The 9,571-nt window shown below is 46.1% G+C and overlaps 1 pseudogene across 1 annotated transcript; it reads left to right on the top strand.

Moving 5' to 3' along the window:
* Window positions 1–7,783: 7,783 nt before the first annotated feature.
* LOC309976597 (ferritin light chain-like) lies at window positions 7,784–8,626 on the top strand (annotated as a pseudogene). The gene is made up of 2 exons: window positions 7,784–7,885; window positions 8,051–8,626. The product of its transcript is annotated as a ferritin light chain-like (transcript).
* The last annotated feature ends 945 nt before the right edge of the window (window positions 8,627–9,571 follow it).

The raw sequence follows: 9,571 nt of genomic DNA, 5'->3' as shown, positions 1-9,571 counted from the left end.
CAATCTCTCTCCCTACCATGTGAGAATACAGCAAGAAGGCAGCCATCTGCAAACAAGGAAGCAAGCTTTTCGCCAGGCACTAAATCTGCCAGCACTTTGCCCTGGGATTTCCCAGCGTCCCGAACTGTGAGAAATAAATTGTTTAAACTACCCAGTCTCTGGAACTTTGTTATAGCAGCCTGAACTGAGGAAGCTACAGAGGAGGAACTAGGTCCAGAGAGGATAAATTATTTACACAAGGATACATAGTTAATGGGTAAAAGAACCAGAATTACAACATTTTATATTCCTCCTAGAGACAATGTATTCTAGGGATAACTGTAATCCCATTTTCCCCCTACATGGATATCATTTCATTGAAGTTCAAGCAGATGAACACCTAATCCCAGAATCCCATTTTGGGGATCTGTTTCCTGAGGTCACTCTTTGCACCAAGAACCACAGCAGTCAAGACTCAACTGAGGGACTTCCCTGGCAGTCCAGTGGTTAAGACTCCATGCTTCCACTGCAGGGGGCACAGGTTAGATCCCTGGTCATGGAACTAAGGTTCTGCAAGCCACACAGCGCAGCCAAAACATAGAAAATTTTAAAAATTAAAATTAAAAAAAGGTAAACATGGTAAAAGACTCAACTGAATATCACTATCCCTGTGGCCATTTTTAGCGCCCTAAAGGTTAATTGCAGTAGCTACTGGATCCCCCAAGTCACTTATTTCAGTTGGAACCTCATCACAGTCAACGTGGATGCTAATATATGATTTACCATGATGCCACTGCAAAGTACGGATTACTAGCATCCCATTTTTTGGCAAAGAGCTCATCACTACGTTCAAATCCTAAAAAACAACTAAACCACCTCCACACCCCATCTTTTGACAATCTGCTTCTTGCCAATATTGATGTCAGCCAAGGTATATTCAGGAGGGCTTCCCTGGTGGCGCAGTGGTTAAGAATCCGCCTGCCAATGCAGAAGACATGGGTTCGATTCCTGGTCTGGGAAGATCCCACATGCCGCTGAGCAACTAAGCCCGTGTGCCATAACTACTGAGCCTGTTCGCCTAGAGCCCTTGCTCTGCAACAAGAGAAGCCACAGCAATGAGAAGCCCGTGCACCACAACGAAGACCCAATGCAGCCATAAATAAATAAATAAAATAAAATAAAATAAAATAAGTTATATTCTGGAGACAGAAATCACACCAGTTATTTTCACAGAGATGATTTCATATAAAGAAATGTTACTTAGGTATGAAGTGTTGGTAACCAGGTAACTGAAAAGGCAGAAAGAGAGCCCTATGCTATCATGGTCGTAGTAACTACGGGAAGCAGCTAACACCCCTGGTGCAGGAAAAACAAAGGATATAGGTTAGAATTATGAAAACTAAACACTTGGATGAGAGGCTCAGTGAAGATGAAACTCAGACCATGAGGAGGAGGGGATTGTTCAGATGGTGCAGGTGTATCTGACCTCAGAGGACCACCAGGGACTAGGACCTTCCTTGGAAGCACCCTGAAATGGTGCTGGCGTCTGTGAGGGTGTGCAAGATTTGGAAAAACTGCAAACTAGATTTAGCAGCTGCTACAGGAAGGAACTGCCTCATCTGGGGTAAAGAAGCTGTGCTGGGTGATGCTGATGAGAACAAGAAACTGACAGGAAATAAGCAGAGAGCAAACCGGAAGAGCCCAGTCCCACTGCTTCCTCCAGGCTTCTACAGTCCCTTTGGTGCCCCCTATTGGCAGAGTCGAACACAGCCAGTTGGCAAAGAAGAAGTGCGGTTTGCAGTGTCCCAGAGTCCCAGATTCACAAGGGAGTGAATTTGAAACCAAGAGATAATAGCTTAATAACTGTGCCCACATAACTGTAGTGTGTGCCAAGGACTAGCGGCTATGAGTAATCCAATTCCGTACCCCTAAGGCCCAAATGTATCTTTTAAAGCATGCTTGAATACCTGAGAGTAATTATTTTCCTGGATAGCTAGTCTGAATGTTGTGTTGATGTTAATTCTATACAAGTTCCATTGTGGTTTTAATGCAAATTCAATCAAAATCCCAATGAGATTATTTTTTAAAGAATTTTATCCAATTATTCTAAAGGTCTTCTGAAGAAATAATATGAGAGAAGCAAAGTTTTTTTTTTCTACAGAAGTGTAATAAGATGGGTCTAAAGCCAATATATTAAAATATAAGGTAACACTAATCATGCGGTTCTGAAGGAAGATTAAAAAGATGATAAAATGGACTTCCCTGGTGGCGCAGTGGTTAAGGCTCCGTCTGCCAAGGCAGGGGACATGGGTTCAAGCCCTGGTCAGGAAGATCCCTCATGCTGCAGAGCAACTAAGTCCGTGCGCCGCAACTACTGAGGCTGCGCTCTAGAGCCCGTGAGCCACAACTGCTGAAGCCTGTGCATCTAAAGCCTGTGTTCCGCAACAAGAGAAGCCACCGCAATGAGAAGCCTGTGCACCACAGCAAAGAGTAGCCTCCGCTCGCCGCAACTAGAGAAAGCCCACGCGCAGCAATGAAGACCCAAAAATAAAAAATATAAGTAAAGAAATTTATTTAAAAAATAGATTAAAAAAGATAAATATTAAAATTTCATATAAAATAATATCTGACAAATATGTTGTTATAAATCAACCAAGAATAGTGAAATTATTCAAAATATTATTGGGGGGGGTGAAAGTTTTTTCCTCCCCTGACATCAAATAGTTTTTCCACACTAACTAATTCTCTGATTCTCCAACACCAGCTAGGTGTCTAGCAACTCAGTTCAATTCTGACACTAACCCTCCAGAGTTAGCCCGGACCCCGCAGGTTAAGACCTCAGGTGCTGGCTGCAAATGGGGTGCCCAGTCTTCCCCCAGTGCTGCCCAGCCAACTACAAATTCAGGAGTTCCCATGATCCATGCCTCTCAGGTTCAATAATTTGCTAGAAGAACTCACAAAATTCAGGAAAGCACTTCAGTTACTATTGCTGACTTATTCTAAAGAATACAACCCAGGAAGGGCCAAAGGGGAAAGAGGCATAGATAGGGCGAAGCATGGGGGAAGAGATGCAGAGCTTCCTTGCCCTCTCTGGGCATGCCACCCTCCCAGCACCTCTATATGCTCACCAACTCAGAAGGTCAACAATTCAGGGGTTTTATGAAGGTTCCATTACCTAGACATGATTGAGTCAATCACTGACCATTGGTGATTGAACTCAATCTCCAGTCCCTCTCCCACCCCCAAGAGGCCAGAAGGTGGGGCTGACAGTCCCAACACTCTAATCACTGCTTGGTCTTTTTGGAGACCAGGCCCTCTCCTGAAGCTACCTAGAGGCCCCTCAGCCCAGAGCCATCTCACCAGCATACCAAAAACACTTTTTATCACCGAGACATTCCAAGGAATATTGTCTTTTAGGAATTTTTAGGACCTCTGTGGCAATGAAGGGGCAAAATACAGCACTTTGGCATAAGGATTATTTTGAACTGGAGGCAAATGAGAATCAACAGATGCAGAAAGAAGCCTTCTCAGAGCTACTCTTATCTGACTAAAAGCAGAAATTTCTGAGAAATGAAGACTTTCATAAACCCCCTCTCCCAGGGCAGTTTTTAAAAGTTAATTAATTAATTTCTTGGCTGCGTTGGGTCTTCGTTGCTGTGCGCGGGCTTTCTCTAGTTGCGGCAAGCAGGGGCTACTCTTCATTGCGGTTTGCGGGCTTCTCCTTGTGGTGGCTTCTCTTGTTGGGGAGCACGGGCTCTAGGCATGCAGGCTTCAGTAGTTGTGGCTCGTGGGCTCTAGAGCACAGGCCCAGTAGTTGTGGCGCTCGGGCTTAGTCGCTCCACGGCATGTGGGATCCTCCCGGACCAGGGCTCGAACCCGTGTCCCCTGCATTGGCAGATGGATTTTTAACCACTGCACCACCAGGGAAGTCCCCCCAGGGCAGTTTTATGACCGTGAAGAAGATGGAAGGTTGACAACAAGATGGGTCTTATCTTCCATTAGTTTTGCCCATATATATATCCTAGTCACTTTCCCACAACTTATCACCCCTAGCCTAAAACTTTTTTTTCTGTCACATTGCATCTCCACAATTTATTGTTCTTTGTTTAAAAGGTATATAAGCTAAAAAAAAAAAAAAGAAAAAAAGAAAAAGGTATATAAGCTCTCAGGCCTATCCACTTCTTTGGGTCTTCACTTTTCTATGAAGGCCTCCACATGCATACTTAATAATAAAACTGTTTCCCTGTTACTCTGTCTTTATCAGTCTAATTTGCCCCATACACTGAACATAAGAGGGTAGAGGAAAAAAAAGGTGTGTTTTTTTCCCTCTCCTACACCAGGCATTAATGACAAAGACCAAATACTTTTTATTAAACCACAGAGTTATTGCTTAAAATATATAAAATTTAGATCCTTTTCTGATATATTACTGTAAAATAAATTCCAAATAGATCTTAGGAAAAATAGAAGAAAATTGAAAAGAACTTTATTTGCATAAGCCCTCTGGGGTAAATCTGTGAAACTCATCAAACTTCTCCCCTGAAAAGTGTTACTCCATGTTATAAATTAAATTGTGTCCCCCCAAAAATACATTTTGGTGTCCTAGCCCCTACCCCCGTATCTCAGAATGTGACTGACTGGGAAGACAGTCTTTACCAAGGTAATCAAGTTAAAATCAGGTAGGGACTTCCCTGGTGGTGCAGTGGTTAAGAATCTGCCTGCCAATGCAGGGGATACGGGTTCGATCTCTGGTTTGGAAAGATCCCACATGCCGTGGAGCAGCTAAGCCGGTGCACCACAACTTCTGAGCCTGTGCTCTAGAGTCGCGAGCCACAACTACTGAGCCTGCGTGCCACAACTCCTGAAGCCCGCGCGCCTAGAGCCTGTGCTCCACAGCAAGAGAAGCCATTGCAAGGAGAAGCCCGCAAACTGCAACGAAGGGTAGCCCCTGCTTGCCGCAACTAGAGAAAGCTCGCGTGCAGCAATGAAGGCCCAACGCAGCCAAAAATAAATAATTAAATAAATAAAATTTTTTTAAAAAGTGAGGTAATGAGAATGGGCCTTAATCCAATATGACTGGTGTCCTTATAATAAAAGGACAAGTTTGGACACAGACACACAGGGAGAACGCCACGTGGACATAAAGGCAGAGATTGGGGTGATGTTTCTACAAATCAAGGAACACCAAAAGTTGCTAGACAGCCACCAGAAGCTAGGAGAGAAGCCTGGAAAACAGTCACCCTCACAGGCCCTGGGAGGAACCAACCTTGCCTCTACCGTGACCTTGGACTTCTGGCCTCCAGAACTGTGAGACGATCAAGGCCTACTCTTTAAGCCACCCAGTGTGTAGTATTTTGCTACAGAAGCCCCAGGAAACTAATATACTCCCCTGCCCCTGGCAGTAAGCCCTCGGTGGCAATGTTTACAAGTTAGTCAAAATTCAAGGGAAGGTAACAGAAGCTACCTTAGTTCTTTTAAGCAGAATGGGTTGAATACAAGGAAATAAAGAGAGAAACTGTCAGGAAGGGCTGGAGGAGAGGACCCTGGGCTACGTCTCTGGGAAAGTCTCTCAGAACAGCACTGCCAAAGCACCCTTACAGGGTAGCTATTATCTCCTGCAATCATGAAAGCAGAAACTAGGGAGCTCCCGCACCCCAGCCCACAGCAGTGGCTGCAGGAGCACACAGACTTAACTGCTGGGGGAGTCAGTTTCATTAGAGGCTCAGTGAGCCATAAAGCCTAGTGTTCATACCCTCTGTAGGTCCCTCCCTTTCAGTCTGGCCTAGTGACGTGCTTTAACCAGAAGAATACAGTGGAAATGATGCTAGGATGGTTCCAGACCTAAGCTTAAGGAATCCTGGCTTCTCCATTTTTGTGCCCTGGGGACCCTTGGGCTGCCATAGAACAAGTCAGGCTGCCCTGTTGGAGAGAAACTCGTGAAACAGACCCCATGGAGAGGGAGAGTCCTGCCATCCCATTTCCCAGCTGACACTTCAGCCTGATGCAGTGACCAATGCCCAACGACCACAGCAAGGCCAGTGAGTCCAACTCGACCCAGGCATGAGCAAATGCAATGGCTGGCTTTTAAGACTGTGGCAAAAGACATGGAAACAACCTAAATGTCCATCGACAGATGAATGGATAAAGAAGATGTGGCATAGATATACACAATGGAATACTACTCAGCCATAAAAAAGAATGAAATAATGCCATTTGCAGCAACATGGATGGACCTAGAGTCCATCCTTACTTCATACTAAGTGAAGTAAGCCAGAAAGAGAAAGACCAATACCGTATGATATCACTTATATGTGGAATCTAAAATACAACACAAATCAACACGACTGTGAAACAAAAACAGACTCACAGATACAGAGAACAGACCTGTGGTTGCCAAGGGGGGCTGGTAGCGGAGGGAAGATTTGGGAGCTTGGGATTAGCGGATGAAAACTATTATATATAGGATGGATAAAAAACAAGGTCCTGCTGTATAGCACAGGGACCTATATTCAATATCCTGTGACAAACCAAAATGGAAAAGAATATGCAAAAGAATGCAGGGGCTTCCCTGGTGGCGCAGTGGGTGAGAGTCCGCCTGCCTATGCAGGGGACACGGGTTCGTGCCCCGTTCCAAGAAGATCCCACATGCCGCGGAGCGGCTGGGCCCGTGAGCCATGGCCGCCGAGCCTGCGCATCCGGAGCCTGTTCTCCGCAACGGGAGAGGCCACAACAGTGAGAGACCCGCGTACAGCAAAAAAAAAAAAGAATGTATATGTGGGGACTTCCCTGGTGGTGTAGTGGTTAAGAATCCACCTTCCAATGCAGGGGACACGGGTTTGATCCCTGGTCTGGGAAGGTCTCACATGTCGTGGAGCAACTAAGCCCGTGCACCACAACTACTGAGCCTGCTTTCTAGAGCCCGCGTGCCTCAACTACTGAAGCCCAAGCGCTCTAGGGCCTGTGCTCCTCAACAAGAGAAGTCACGGCAATGGGAAGCCTGTGCACCGCAATGAAGAGTAGCTCCCGCTCGCTGCAACTAGAGAAAGCCCGCACAGCAACAAAGACCCAACACAGACAAAAATAAATACAATTTTTAAAAATATTAGTAAATTGACATGCTGATATTCAGCCAGTAGACCATAATACGGAAAAAAAAAGAATGTATATATGTATAACTGAGTCACTTTGATATAGAGCAGAAATTAACATATTATAAATCAATGATACTTCAAATAAATAAATTGTGACAAAATACGCATAATATAAAGTTTACAATTTTAACCTTTTTTTTTTTTTAATTTGGCTGCGTTGGGTCTTCGTTGCTGTGCGCGGACTTTCTGTAGTTGTGGCGAGCGGGGCTTACTCTTCGTTGCGGTGCGCGGGCTTCTCCTTGCGATGGCTTCTCTTTGTTGCAGAGCACAGGCTCTAGGCGCGCGGGCTTCAGTAGTTGTGGCGCACGGGCTTAGTTGCTCGACAGCATGTGGGATATTCCCGGACCAGGCATCGAACCCCTGTACCTTGCACTAGCAGATGGATTCTTAACCACTGCGCCACCAGGGAAGTCCCTGCCTCCCGTTTTCTTTCAAGAGTTTAATAGAGTGCGCTCTGCGGCCCCTCTCCCCCCGCCCCGATCTGTCTCTTGCTTCAACAGTGTTTAAATTCAACAGACCCAGGGACGCCCCTTTGCTCCAGCCTCCCACCAGCCTCCAACCTTTTTTCCAGTCGCAACCTTCGAATCAGCCACTCAGCTATCCTCGCTCAATGGGACCAGCCGACACCATTTTTTGGGCTTAACTCCTCAACCATGAGCTCCCAGATTCGTCAGAATTATTCCACCGAGGTGGAGGCCGCCGTCAACCGCCTGGTCAACATGCATCTGCGGGCCTCCTACACCTACCTCTCTCTGGTGAGGGTCCCCAGGACGCCCCCAGCCCAAGTTCCCCTCAGCGGCGCACCTCCGGCTCTCTGCGCACGCGCTGGCCTTCTTTGTCCAGTCGGATAGTCAGAGGCGGAGTCCGCATGCCTGGCCCCGCCTCCTGCTAACCGTTATTCCCGCCATCTCTTCCTGCAGGGCTTCTCTTTCCACCGGGAGGATTTGACTCTGGAGGGCGTGGGCCACTTTTTCTGCGAATTGGCCGAGGAGAAGCTCGAGGGCGCCGAGCGTCTCTTGAAAATGCAAAACCAGCATGGCGGCTGCGCCCTCCTCCAGGACATGCAGAAGCTGTCCCAAGCTGAGTAGGGTCAAACACAGGACCTGGTGGTAGGGTAAAACCCAGGACGCTGTGGAAGCTGCTGTGTTCACGGAGAAGAACCTGAACCAGGCCCTTGTGGATCTGCATGTCCTGGGTTCTACCCATGCAGACCCCCACCTCTGCGACTTCCTGGAGAGCCACCTCCTAGATGAGCAAGTGAAATTCATCCAGAAGATGGGCGATCACCTGATCGACCTCCGCAAGCTGGCTGGTCCCCAGGCTGGGCTGGGCGAGCATTTCTTTGAAAGGCTCACCCTCAAGCACGACTAGGAGCCTGCAGATCCCAGCAGCCTTTGAGGAGCCCCTCTGGTGTCAGGGCTTCTGCCTGAAGCCCCTCTCTGAAGCCAGTAGGCAGCTTGTTAACCACACTGGAGCCCTCTCCCCAGCCATGGACCAAATGGAAACAATAAAGAGCTTTATGCAGAAAAAAAAAAAAAAAGAGTTTTATAGTTTTAGCTCTTACATTTAGGTCTTTAATTTTGAGTCCATTTTTGTATACGGTATCAGATAAGGCTCCAACTTTGTTCTTTTGCACATGGATATCCAGTTTTCCTAATACCATTTGTTGAAAAGACTGTCCTTTCCCCCACTGAACGGTCCTGGCAACCTTTCATACCAGGGTTTATTTCTGGGCTCTCTACTCTATTCCATTGTTCCGTATGTCTGCCTTTATGCCAGTACCACACTGTTTTGATTACTGTAGATTTATAATAACTTCTGAAATCTGGAAGTGTGAGATCTCAAACTTTGTTCCTCTTTTTCAAGATTGTTTTCACTATTCAGTGTCCCTTGAGATTCCATATGAATTTTAGGTTGGATTTTTCTATTTTGATTAAAAAAGTCACTGGATTTTGATAGGAATTGCATCAAATCTGTACATCGCTTTGGATAATATGGACATCTTCACGTTTTTGTCCTCCAAGCCAAGTTTACAAGATGTTAACAAATTTTAATTACATGTGTGGCGCACAGTACTGGCTTAAACGTTCCTCAAGATACCACATTAGTTCATCCTATCAATAATATCACGTTAATCAGACTGGATAAAGAAGAAGCAGGAAGTGCATTAGAGGTATTGATAAGACACATGCTGTCCAGGGGATGGGAAATAAACTTTACAAAGTTTCAGGGACCTATCACATCAGTGAGGGTTTTAGAAGCCCAGGCATCTGAGGAGTGGGCAGTACCTACTGGAAAGGGAAGGACAAATACTGCATCTTACCACTAAGAAAGAAGTCCGCGCTCTTCATCCTATGGGCTCAGGCATCTTCAGGTTCTGGAGGAAGCATATTCTACACTGGGAAATACTGCTCTGATCCATTTTTGGGGGGACACGGAAG

This window comes from Leucopleurus acutus (genome assembly GCF_964270905.1).
Source record: "Leucopleurus acutus genome assembly, chromosome: 20".
NCBI classification, from domain to species: Eukaryota; Metazoa; Chordata; class Mammalia; order Artiodactyla; family Delphinidae; genus Leucopleurus; species Leucopleurus acutus.
The sequence above is the reverse complement of the archived record's forward strand: the minus strand, read 5'-3'. Positions and strand labels throughout refer to the sequence as shown.